The following is a 12,961-nucleotide window of genomic DNA, read 5'->3' on the forward strand; positions in this document are numbered from 1 at the left end:
GACACTCTACTGTGGCTCTACCCTGACCAAAGAATTCATTCAGTCTCTTCCTCAAGCTGCCAGGTTCTGCTTTGGACCAGTCCCTGACCCACCATATCCTGTTATGCTCCTGCCTGGCTTTGCTCTTCTCCTTTTGAAATCAAAAGCTGGCAACCTTAGGGCAGATGGCCAAATGATGCAACAGTAGAGCTTTGTGACATCATCACGACAGGTTGATCAGAGCTTCCACACTGGATCCAACCATCCTTACCCTTGAAGCCCTTCGAACGATATGTGACACTAACATTTCTGCTCTCCTTCCCTCTCTTTGCTTTCTACTTCCTGCTGTGGTCAACCCAGGGGGAATATTTTGCAGTTGACATGGTAAGGACCACAGCTACTCCAGATTTCAAGTGTACTCCCTGATGGATGGAAAGAAATGCCAAATGAGGAGTATGGATAATGGGATATTGGATTGTATTTCTGGAAGACCAGGGAGAGACAGTCCAGCTTTCAAAGGTAACCCTCCCCTCCCAGCCTGAGGAAGAAGAGATTTCCCTAATACCAAACTACATTATACCGTGTCCTCTTTTGTGATGTCAACCTGTGGGGTAGATGAAGCAATACCATACTTGCTTTGTTTCTCTCAAACCTCCCAGCTTGAATATTTAAGAAGACAAGAGAGTTGTTCTAATGTATTCTTTTTGTGAGCTGCTAAGTGCTGTACAGTGGAAAGGTAGGATAAAATTCTTATTTAAAATAATAAAACAGATTCAATACTTTGTTATTTATGTGAAATTATATAATATGTGCACATAAAGAGGACAAGATAGTGGAATTTGTTTGTAAAGCTTATAGGTGTTGGATCGCATGTGTCTCACCCTTTCAACACACAGAGAGAAATAGCATGGTACAGCCTTCCTGAAACTCTACCACTTTAGACTTGCAGGTCAGTTGTTCATTCCTGCTCCTGATGTGTGTGTGTGTGTGTGTGTGTGTGTGTGCACGCATGTGTGTGTTTCATTAAATAAAAGCATAATATAGCAGGGAGAAGATAGGCTAATCTTCTGACATGTTGCATTTCTACATACAGGGTCCCCTACAAACACACAGCATGAAGTATTATTTTAATCTTGCAGCTTGATGTGGTACAGTCCCAGGAAGGCTGTACTACATAGTTTATCTGTGTATGTAAATTGTCCCTTTGTGTTAAGGCTTGTAAACTTTAAGTACAACAAGGGGATGTGTCTGACTGCATGTCAAAAGCAGCATCAGCATAATCATAATCTCTGCTAGCAAGGTGTGTTCATAGCATTAAGAGCGTCCTGTGATAGCTGGACTGGAGAACAGTAACTTTGCCCTTCATGTGACAGAAATGATATTCATTTGTTTAACAAAATAAGTATACCATTGGTTAGGTGACAAGAAGAAAAATGACTGGTTAAATACAATTTATAATGTCCTCCAAAATCTTTTACTGGTCCAAGTTCTATTTTTACTCAGATATACAGTGTTCCATAAAGGTTTTTTGTTGTTATCAACTCCTGGAAAATATAAAGTTTGAGTAAAAACGACATTTAACCAACTTCATTTGTACAAATGTTCAAGCAATTAATAACAGTGGAGCAGTTCAGGATCTTCACATGTGTAATTTATTCTACACAGCATAGGAACAAAAATATATAGTGATATGTGTGGAAAAACCTGAATGTCTTTCATTGGCACTGCATGCGTGCATTTGAACATTGTGTGAAGGAAAATGCTATGTCTGAAGTCGTTCCCCTGAGATTCTCTACATGTTATCTCCGGGTATCATACTGAAGGATTTTTTAATGTTATAAATAATTTTATCCACGTGTAATTAGTTTTAGCAATAAATAATACCAACCATGAAAGGAAAGCCACAAATCAATTTAAGGAAGTCTTTCTGATGACAGGCATGAAATATGTGAGCCTCCTGCTGCCTATTTAGAGTTTATTTATTTATTTATTTATTTATTAATTATTAAATTTATTAATCGCCCATCTGGCTGGTCACCCAGCCACTCTGGGCGATGTACAACATACAATAAAAACAGTTTAAAACAATAAAATTCTACAAGAAAAACATTTTCTAAAATACCCTAACCCACCCCAAATGCCTGCCTGAACAACAACGTTTTTAATGCACGACGGAAGCTCATTAAAGAGGGGGCATGACGGAGTTCCCTAGGGAGGGCGTTCCACAGTGGGGCCACCACAGAAAAGGCCCTCTCCCTCGTCCCCACCAGTCTAGCTGTCCTGGCTGATGGGACAGAGAGAAGGCCATCCGAGGCTGATCTTGTTAAGCGGCCTGTCTGGTGCTGCTGGAGGCGCTCCTTAAGATAGGCTGGGCCGGAACCATATAGGGTTTTAAAGGTCAAAACCAACACCTTGAATTTGGCCCGGAAAACAACTGGTAACCAGTGCAACTCCTTCAGCACTGGAGTGATGTGATCTTGCCGGCGGCTGCCTTTAATCAGGTGAGCCGCCGCGTTCTGTACCAGCTGCAGTTTCCGAACCGTCTTCAAGGGTAACCCCACGTAGAGCGCATTACAGTAGTCTAAACGAGAGGAGACAAGGGCATGTACTACCAATGGGAGCAGATGGTCGGGAAGGAAGGGGCGCAGCCGCCGTATCAGATGGAGTTGATACAGCGCTGTCCGGCTCACAGCTGACACCTGAGCTTCCATGGACAGCTGGGAGTCCAAAATGACCCTCAGGCTGCGGACCTGGTCTTTCAAGGGTAGCCGTACCCCATTCCACACCAAGTCAACATCCCCCAGCCTCCTCTTGTCTCCCACCAAAAGTACCTCGGTCTTGTCAGGGTTCAGCTTCAGCCTATTCCTCCCCATCCAGCCACTCACCGTCTCCAGACATTTGGACAGGGATTCTACGGCCAACCTTGGTGAAGATTTGAATGAGAGGTAGAGCTGCGTGTCATCCGCATATTGATGACACTGCACCCCAAACCTCCTGATGATAGCCCCCAGTGGCTTCACATAGATGTTAAATAGCATTGGGGAGAGGATGGAACCCTGTGGCACCCCACAAGTAAGTGGCCACGGGTCCGAAACCTCCTCTCCCAGTGCTACCCTCTGGTACCTGCTGGAGAGGAAGGACCGGAACCACTGCAATACGGTGTCCCCAATGCCCAACCCCTCCAGGCGGTCCAGGAGGATACCGTGGTCAACGGTATCGAAAGCCACTGAGAGGTCGAGGAGAACAAGGAAGGAGCATTCACCCCTATCCAGAGCCCTCCTCATATCATCTACCAAGGCGATCAAGGCCGTTTCTGTCCCATGCCCCGGCCTGAAGCCCGACTGAAATGGGTCTAGATAATCAGTTTCTTCCAAGTGTGCCTTCAACTGCACCGACACCACCCGCTCAATCACCTTGCCCCAAAATGGCAGATTTGAGACTGGGCAAAAGTTGTTCAAAACTTGAGGATCCAAGGAGGGCTTCTTTAAGAGTGGTCTTACCACTGCCTCCTTGAGGGCTGATGGCATCACGCCCTCCTCAAGGGAGGCGTTCACCGCCGCCTTGATCCCCTCACCCAGTCTCTCTCTGCAGCTCATAATGAGCCAAGATGGGCAAGGATCAAGTAAGCAGGTGGTTGGCCGTAGCGATGAAAGCACCTTGTCCACTTCATCAGGAGGAAGAAGCTGGAACCGATCCCACAAAACCGGTTTGCCACAGGCCGCCTTTTGCTCACTAACTGTATTCACAGCGTGCAGAGTAACACACCTAATCTGATCAATTTTATCTGCAAAGTGCCTTGCCAAGGCCTCACAGGAGGCCTTAGAATGCTCCAGTGGTTCCGGAGCCACAGGACCGACCAGGCTCCGGACCACTTGGAATAGCCTCCTGGGACAGCACTCTGCAGACGCGATGGAGGCAGCATAATATTCCTTTTTTGCTGCCTTCACCGCCACGTGATAGGCTGAAGATACAGCTCTAGCCTGTGTCTGATCGTCTTTGGAGCGAGACTTCCGCCACCGGCGCTCTAGCCGTCTCACCTCCTGTTTCAGAGCTCGTAACCGCGGATTGAACCATGGTGCAGTCTGAGCCCTGTTCAGGGGGAGAGGGCATTTCGGAGCCACCTGATCTAATGCCCCAGTGATTGCGGCCTTCCAGCCACCCACCAGAGTCTCGACCGAGTGGCCGTTGGCATGCCCCAGAGAATCCCCAAGCGTGTTCAGGAATCCATTTGGACCCATAAGACGCCTGGGGCGGACCATTTTAATGGGTCCTCCACCCCTGCGGAGGGGTTGTGGAACCGAGAAGTCCAACATCACCAGATAGTGATCTGACCATGACAAGGGGGTGGTGGATATACCCCCGACTTCCAGATCACTCTCCACTTCTCCAGAAACAAACACAAGGTCTAGTGCATGACCGGCTACATGGGTGGGCCCAGTTAGAATATGGTGCAGCTCCCAGGAGGCCATGGTCTCCATGAAGTCCCGAGGTGCTCCTGTGAGGATGGCCTCCGAATGTACGTTGAAGTCCCCTAACACCAGTAAGTTAGGGGACTGTACACACACACCAGAGACCACCTCAAGCACCTCGGCCAGGGAGTCAGTCATGCAGTGGGGTGGACGGTACACAAGCAGAATCCCCAGACTGCCCTTCGGGCCCAACCTCCAGTACATGCACTCAGCAACCTTGGTCTCCCGGAGAGGGGGTCTGGTGAAGACCAAGGACTCTCAGTAGATAACAGCCACTCCCCCTCCCTGATCCCCAGCCCTCGGCTGCTGTGCATACGAAAATCCAGCTGGACACATGGCTGCAAGGGTTGGAGCAGCAGCCTCGGCCAGCCAGGTCTCCGTAATACATGCCAGGTCTGCACCCTCATCCAGGATCATGTCATGGATGAGGGAGGTTTTCTGGGTAACAGACCTGGCATTGCAGAGCAGCAAACGAAGGCCAGAAGATGGAGTCACGCCTCCCCCAGCCATCCTTTGGCTCTGGACAGGCCTGGAGCAGGGGACAGATACTACACATCTCTCCCTTGTTCGCCTTACCTGGCATGGCCTGCCCCTAGTGCTCCGCCAGCACCTGCCGCCCAGCCTCGGTATCTTCTGGCCCCCAACACTCCCCCCACTGCCTCCATCAGGTGGACACATGCCCCCTCACTCCCGCCTATCAGGCAGGCTACCCACCCCTAAAACCACAACAAAATCCCCCAGAAAAAAGAAAACACACACACACAACAATTAAAAATCCCCTTAAAAATAATGCCAGGCCGGAGTCCACAGGGAAGGCCAGGTGGTTGTGGTGGTGGTGGTGGTGGTGGTGGTGGTGGCGGTGGCGGCGGCGGCGGCAGCCGCTGCCGCAGGCCCAGCAGCAGGCGCACCTCTTCCCCGGTGATGGTGGTGGCCTCTCCTGCAGGCCCTGGCTCTTCCAGGCCACCTCAGCCAGCCAGCTTATGTAGCCCCTCCAGGGAGGGCAGGTGGAGCAGCACAGCTGGCTCGGTACCTGGGGGCCTGGTCCTGCAGGGACTGGCAGTCTGCCAGGCAGAAGTCTCCAGGAAAGGCCTGGTGGCGGCAGCGGCAGGCCCGCCTCTTCCCTGGTGGTGGCCTCTCCTGCAGGCCCTGGCTCTCCCAGGCCACCTCAGCCAGCCAGCTTATGTAGCCCCTCTAGGGAGGGCAGGTAGAGCAGCACAGCTGGCTCGGTACCTGGGGGCCTGGTCCTGCAGGGACTGGCGGTCTGCCAGGCAGAAGTCTCCAGGGAAGGTCTGGTGGTGGTGGTGGCGGCGGCGGTAGCAGGCCCAGCAGCAGCAGGCCCAGCAGCAGCAGGCAGGCCCGCCTCTTCCCCGGTGGTGGTGGTGGCCTCTCCTGCAGGCCCTGGCTCTCCAGTTGAGCCTATCTTCCAGATTATTTGCAGGGGTTAGTGCTTAAGGAATGCATTTGCCCCCTGTCTTGTCAAACACTGAGCTTTTCTACATGAAGCATTTGTTGTGTGCTCATCATTTCCTACTCATGGTTTACAGGTTCTTTGGACAATGACATAACCCTCCAGTTTCACTTCTGTTTGTAAACAGCACTTTCTGCGAGTTTTTTTTTTTAGAACAGGGAAAATCGGGTATTATTTCTGCTGGCAAAAGAAAGTGCAATTTCCTCTTTGTATTTGCACTATTCCGCTATACCACAGTGCCACCTAGAGGTTATGTAGCAGAAAAGCAGAAAAGGAAACACTGTTCCTCCTGTAGAGCTTGGATCTCAATTCTGGGATGAAATCGAAAGTAGAAGCAGCAGATTAATAGCCTCATGTAGAAACACTCATTGAGTATATCAGAAAGGTGTACTCGTACTGCCTCTAATGTATTTGCAGGGCCTTCCCTGTTTCTGGTCTGCTTCAGAGGTGGTTGGAGCTTCCTTCTACCCATTATCCCCCAAGTCCCTCCTTCCCTCCTTACTGGCAAAAAATGGCAGAAATGCCCTGATGGCAAGCTGAGACAAGCTGCAAGGACAGGGCAGGTAGGGAGTCAGATTTTTCTCTTCCCTCTTCCCTGGGCTCTTGCCTCTTCCCTTGAAACTTGGGCTCCATCTACATGGACATGAGATGAGAAGTGCTTTCTGGTTATATCCGGATTTTCATGAAATCACTTGGGTCCGTCAGGGGCACATGAAGCAAGAAAAGCAGAGTACACACTACCTAAAAAACCGCTTTCACAGGTCACATAGCACTTGAAACCCCCTTACTCCTGCATTGGGTGGGCAAAGTAGAACTGAATGTCATCAAGCCTGTAGGTGCTGCTCAGCAAATGAGAGAGGCTTGTTGCCTGCCTCGTCCATGCTCCCCTGCTCATGGAAGTGCTGAATTAAGCCCCTGTAGTTTACCCCACACCTCTCCACTCTCATCCATCATTGTGACATTGTGAAAGATTAAAAGATACTGCACTATTCTGAATGGGAAAAACAGGCTATAAACTGTGAATGGATAAAGCAGCTATTGTGCTAGGCTACATATTGTGAATAGGAAAACAACACTACTGTGATATAGTGAAAGGATGAAACAGCACGTAGTAGTGCTAAATGGGGAAGACAGCCTGTGTCCAAAATCCCCTACTGTGAATGGGGAAAAAGAGGGAATACGGAGGGGAATAGGTGGCCCCACCCCTTGACCACATCACTGCCAGGTCACAGCCAAGTCACAGAGGCACGCCCAGGATTTAATGCCCGGGGGGTGGGGCATACTGCAGCAGAACTGTATGGGAGCCACGTTTAAGGAAAAAAGACGCACTGAAAGGACTTTCTGAAAATGCACCTTTTCCAGAGGGAAGCTGCGGGGGGTTGCTGTGGATTGGCAACAGCATCATCTCTCATGAACAACCCTGATGTGGTCTTGCTCTGCACTAAATAGGCTGTGTTGATGGGACCCAGGTGTGCTCTAAAGCAGTGCACTTGGCCAGGCTAAAATATCTGGGAAACATAGTTTTCCCAAGGGCGATGTCAGGTTCTAGTGTGCCGCTGTCAGGGGGCCTAGCCGGCCTCTTTCAGTCTACTCCAGTAGCCAACTCCAGACACAGACAAAGGATTCTTTTCAAGGCTTTATTCCTTTTACAACTTAATAACTCTATCACCAGCGACTAAGCTATGAACAGCAGAGTAACCTATGCCCCGGGTTGGAAACAGTTGGTCCCCACTTGCAGACCCTGAACTTATGGGCTAGGAAGAGTCCCTCCCCTTTTCCCTTGGGTCCTCTGGACGCAACTGTTGCTTGCGTGCCAAACGGGCGCTACGCCTCCTTTCCGTGCCCTCCATAGCTCATCGCTCTTTGCGTCTGCGTCGAGCATCCACCAAGCCCTCCTCCCATGCTCTTTCACTCCCAGGACTGCTATCTTTCTCTGGAATGCCAGCAGGAGGAATCTCTGCCAGCTGCAGGGCCTGGGAGGGATGAGCGTGCTCCTCCCCCACGGACGGCTGTTCCTCCTCGGAATCGAGGAGGAAGTGCTAGGGGATACCTCAGTTCCCTTCTTCCCCTCTTTGAAGTGTTGCTGCAACTTGTCCCCACTGCCAGAGTTAGAGCCACCACCACTCCAGCTGGGTAAGTGGGGTGGGCATAGGGATGTACGAAAGTCACTTACCTTTTCGTAGATGTGATTCGTGGGGGGGGGAGGCGCTCCCTCCCTCCCCCCAAAATTCTGGCCGGGGGGGAGGCACTCTGTCCCTCCCCCCTGAAGTTCTGGCTGGGGGGGAGGCGCTCCATCCTTCCCCCCCGAAATTCTGGCTGGGGGGGGAGGTGCTCCATCCCCCCCCCCGAATCCTGGCCGGCTGGCTCTGCAAATGGCACGGCTGTAGCCGCCGCCGTTTGCGTCCCTGCAGTCAGCCATGATAGGCTATGTAAATGTTTACGTAGCCTATCACGGCTGATTTAAAAGAAAAAAAAACGCACGTATGCAAATGGCAGCGCTCATGGGCGCCGCCATTTGCGTTCCTTATTTTGGCATGTCTTAGTCTATGTAAACATTTATGTAGACTAAGACGGCGAAAATAAGGGGAACGCAAATAGCAGAGCGTCTATGCTATTTGTGTTCCCCTTATTTTCGCCGTCTTACTCTACGTAAATGTTTACGTAGACTAAGACGTGCCAAAATAAGGAACGCAAATGGCAGCACCCATGGGCTCTGCCATTTGCGTATGCGTGTTTTTTTTCTTTTAAATCAGCCGTGATAGGCTACGTATACATTTACATAGCCTATCACGGTGTTTTTTAAAAATCTAGCCATGATAGGCTACGTAAATCTTTACGTAGCCTATCACGTTGTTTTGTTTGTTTTGTTTTTAACTGGAAATGGCGGCGGTGGCAGCCGATCGGAAGACTGGCCGCTGCTGCTGCCACTGCTGAACCGCCGCCGAACCGCCACTGGAGCTGCTGCCAGGAAGATCCGCCCAAGGTAAGTCCTGTCCCGGGGGGGGGGGCGGGGGGGGCAGACCGTTCCACCACCGATTTTGGGGGGCTGAATGCGCTGGTATTCGGCCTCCCCAAGATTCGTGGCAGAATTCTCTGACATCCCTAGGTGGGCATGAGAGGATTTGTGGACCAGCTGGGTGGGAGGGTGTAAGAGCAGGTAAGAGGAGGAGCATTTTCTCCAGCTTGGACTGAAATCTGATCTGGAGAAGCACTGGTGGGTCACAATACTTGCTGCTTGCTTAAGGCGAGTGTTAGGAGCTCCTGTGACTCACTAATCAATATTCACAACATTTGAGCCTCTTCAAAGAACAACTTTAGAAGTGGGCAAGGTATGAGTGCTAAGAAAGGCTTTTTAACATTTAAATTGGGAATTCCTCTCTGGAGTAGGCTGACCACATTTTCCCATGTATTATCTAGAGACTGTAGAGAGAAATGCACAGGAGAAGGAAGATAGATTAATTTGCCAACTCCCAAAACAGGTGTTTGAGCACTGTAAGGTGGCAGTAGTCATGTCAAGCAAACTCAAGTCCACTATACACACTTGTACAGTCTTAAAGCGCAGCCTCATGCACATTAACTCAGTAGTAAGTCTATGTTCAATAGGGTTACTCCCAGGTAAATGTGGATAAGATTGCATCATCATCATCATCATTTCATTATACCATCCAATAGCTGAGGCTCTCTGGGTGGTTCACAATTACAAACCACAAATACAAGATAATAAAATACTGCATAATTTTTTAACATACAAAATCTAAAAAAATGTAATCAGCTAAACACAATTTCAATAAGATACTAGCCCTGATAAAGACAGCTGGCATAAATGCCCTATCATATGCTATTAAATGCATGGGATTAAAGGACAGTCTCAAGCTGGTGTCAAAAAGATGACACTGTTGGTGCCAGGCAGGCCTCAGTGGGTAGATCATTCCATAATCAGGGGGCCACCACTGAGAAGGCTCTCTCCTTTGTTGCTACCTTCCAAGGCTCCCTCAGAGGAGGCACTCCGAGGAAGGCCTCAGATGTTGATAGTAGTATCCAGGTAGGCTCATGGTGGGAGAGGTGCTCCATTGGGTATTGCGGTCCTGAGCTGTGTAAGGCTTTATAGGGTAAAATCAGCACCTTGAACTGGGCTTGGAAACATATAGGCAGCCAAAGCAAGCGGGCCAGATTTGATGTTATATTATATTCAGACCTTCTGGTCTTGGTTATTAATCTGGCTGCCGCATTTTGCACAAGCTGCAGCTTCTGAACAGTCTTCAAGCCTTAAGGAGTTTTTCTTTCTATTACCATTTTGTACAAGTGACACAACTTCATTCACTTTTTTTTTTAGAAATAGCAATTAAAACCAGTATGTGCTTACCCTCACAAACAGATCTTTTGGGTCAAAATTATGTTTGCAATTTACATTCTGTGAGGCAAACATAATTAAGGGTGGGTGGTTTTTTTTTGCATTTTATCAACAGCTCACTGACGCTGAGAGGCCTGTGACTTAATCAAGGCCTCCCAGTGAGGCAACGGCTGTACTGGGTTTACCAAGTTGCATTCTTGGGTTTAACATCATGAGGGGGACCAGCATTTGGCTGCTACATATTTAACCAAAAATATGGCAATAAAACAGTAACGCTTGCTCAGTAAGCTATAAAAGCGGGACGCGCATTTTCCTGCCGCAGAATGACTGCACTCTGTGCCATTCAAATCAAAAGATGATGGAAAAAATGAAAATCAGTTGAGCACAACATGTTTTTGTTTTCATGTCACTGCACCTTACAGTTTGAAATTTTGGAAGTGCCGCATCCTCATCAGTTATGTCTGTGGCCTTTTCAGCAGAATGGGAAATGCCACTTAGTGACATGAATGAAGATTACGGGAAGGCACTAAAACACTTTAATGAAGGTGAGCACCTCATATATGCCATTGGTTTTAACCTCGGTCCATAATGCCTGTGTGCAGCTCAGTTCAATGTGGCGTTATAAGCTGTGGGAGTTAAGAATTTCATGCAATTAACTGGCAGTTTAGTGAGACACTTCGCCTTAATCAACCTGGAAATATTTCTCATTGCATATAAAGTGCCAACACCCTTGAGCTAGGGTATTATTGAGGCATAGGGGTGGGACATCCACCCCTATGCCTGAATGTAGCCTGAATGTAGTTTCAGGCTACATGAGCATTTCTCAGGAGCACTCGTATCCCTGGCTCTTCTAAGTAACCACACCGAATGATACTGGAAATATAGGAAGCTGCTTTACATTAGTTCAGAGTGTTTGGTCATCTAGCTCAGTCTTGTTGACTCTGAATGGCCCCAGGGTCTCAGGCAGATGTCTTCCACACACCTATTACCCAGTGGCAGCTGGGGACTCCTGATCTGGAGGGGCTGTGAGTCCATTCAGGGTTTTAGTTACCACCAGCCAAAACTCTAACAGCGCTGAAAGGTGCTATCCAAGGTGCTGAACCTTAGCACCCAGATGGGTTCAGCACCTTGGATAGCACCTTTCAGCACCTTGAGTAATGGTTAGAGTTTTGGCTGGTGGTAACTAAAACCCTGAATGGAATCATAGCCCCTCTGGAATGGAGTCACCAGCCACAACTACTATTACCTGATCCTTTCAAGATACCAGGGATTTGACCTACAACCTTCTGCATGCAGAGCATGTGTTCTGTCACTGACCTGTAGTCCTGAAGCAACCATGATCTAAATGTACTGCTTTGTTTTGCAATTCAACATTGAATTTATCATTTGAACCTTGCTACCAATCTTTTTGCCTTCACTGCTGAAATCTCTTTGCCTGCTCCTAGTCAAAACCAGCCCCACTTTCAGCCTCCGGCATCACAGCACCCTTTGAAGATGAGGCAAATTCTTCTGATTTAGGTGAAATGGAAATGGAAAGTGGATTCTGAATCAACTTTAAATGCTGCTGCTTAGAACATGACAGGCATTGCCCAGCTGTGGTTTTTGGATGCCCACCCCAGACCAGCATGGCTATCTTTGCTTTTGTTTGTCTCTTATAATTAGTGACATTTGATTTCTGAAGGTTCTTTTTGTGCACATCAGTGCCAACCTAGGTCAGAAGGGTTGAGGTTTTTCTAGTCTTGGATGGATTTGGAGAGCTTTTGTACATGAGGCTGTTGGTCGTCTGTATTTACTTTGGGTTTTGTCACACAGTTGAGATCTGGGCACTACATAAAGAGTATTTCCTTTTCTGCTTTTCTGCTACATTACCTCTAGATGGTGCTGTGCTATAGTGGAATAACACAAATACACAGGCAGGAAAATACCATTTTCTCACCATCAGAAATAATACGCTGTTTTCCCTGCTCTAAAAAAACCCTGGGAAAGTGCTCTTAAAAAACAGAAGAGTCACAATGTTGTCTAAAGAACCCGTAAACACCTGTTAGTCAGGAATGATGAGTGCACAATCAATGCCTCATGTAGAAAAGCTCGTATTCCCCCTGAAGGACATGATACATAGTTGAACGATATATATTCCTGGGTCCTGCACTGCTCCTGTAATCTGACTAGCGGTGCCTTCCACCAGCTAAGGTCAGTGAGCTGGCTGTGACTAGTTCTTCCAGGCAAGGATTTGGAGCTTTTCTACACTAAGCTGTTAATATGCTCTATCTACTTTTGGTTTTGTCACAGAACTGAGATCCAAGCTCTACACAAAGTTCTTTTCCTTTCCTGTTTTTTCACTATATAACGTCTAGGTGGAACTGTGCTATAGTGGAATAACAGAATTATACAAGTAGGAAAATACTTTTTTTTTTGCTTTCACAGATAGTACTTCATTTCCTCCACTCTAAAAAACAAAACCCCCAAACAAAACAAACATGCACACACACACACCACCCATGAAAGTGCTCTTAAAAAAACAGAAGCAATATTGGAGGGTCATGTTGTTGTTTAAAGAACAACGATGAGTAAGAAATTATGAGTGCACAATAAATGCCTCGTGTAGAAAAGCGCTTGGACTCAGACTTCCCTGCTCTGGTAAACAGATAACTGCAATGTACTCTAGGTGGGGCCATCTCTGTAAGGCCCCAGACC

The sequence above is a fragment of the Heloderma suspectum genome, chromosome 3, assembly GCF_057233095.1.
Source record: "Heloderma suspectum isolate Gila_16-S chromosome 3, 16-S_ref, whole genome shotgun sequence".
In the NCBI taxonomy this organism is placed as follows: domain Eukaryota; kingdom Metazoa; phylum Chordata; class Lepidosauria; order Squamata; family Helodermatidae; genus Heloderma; species Heloderma suspectum.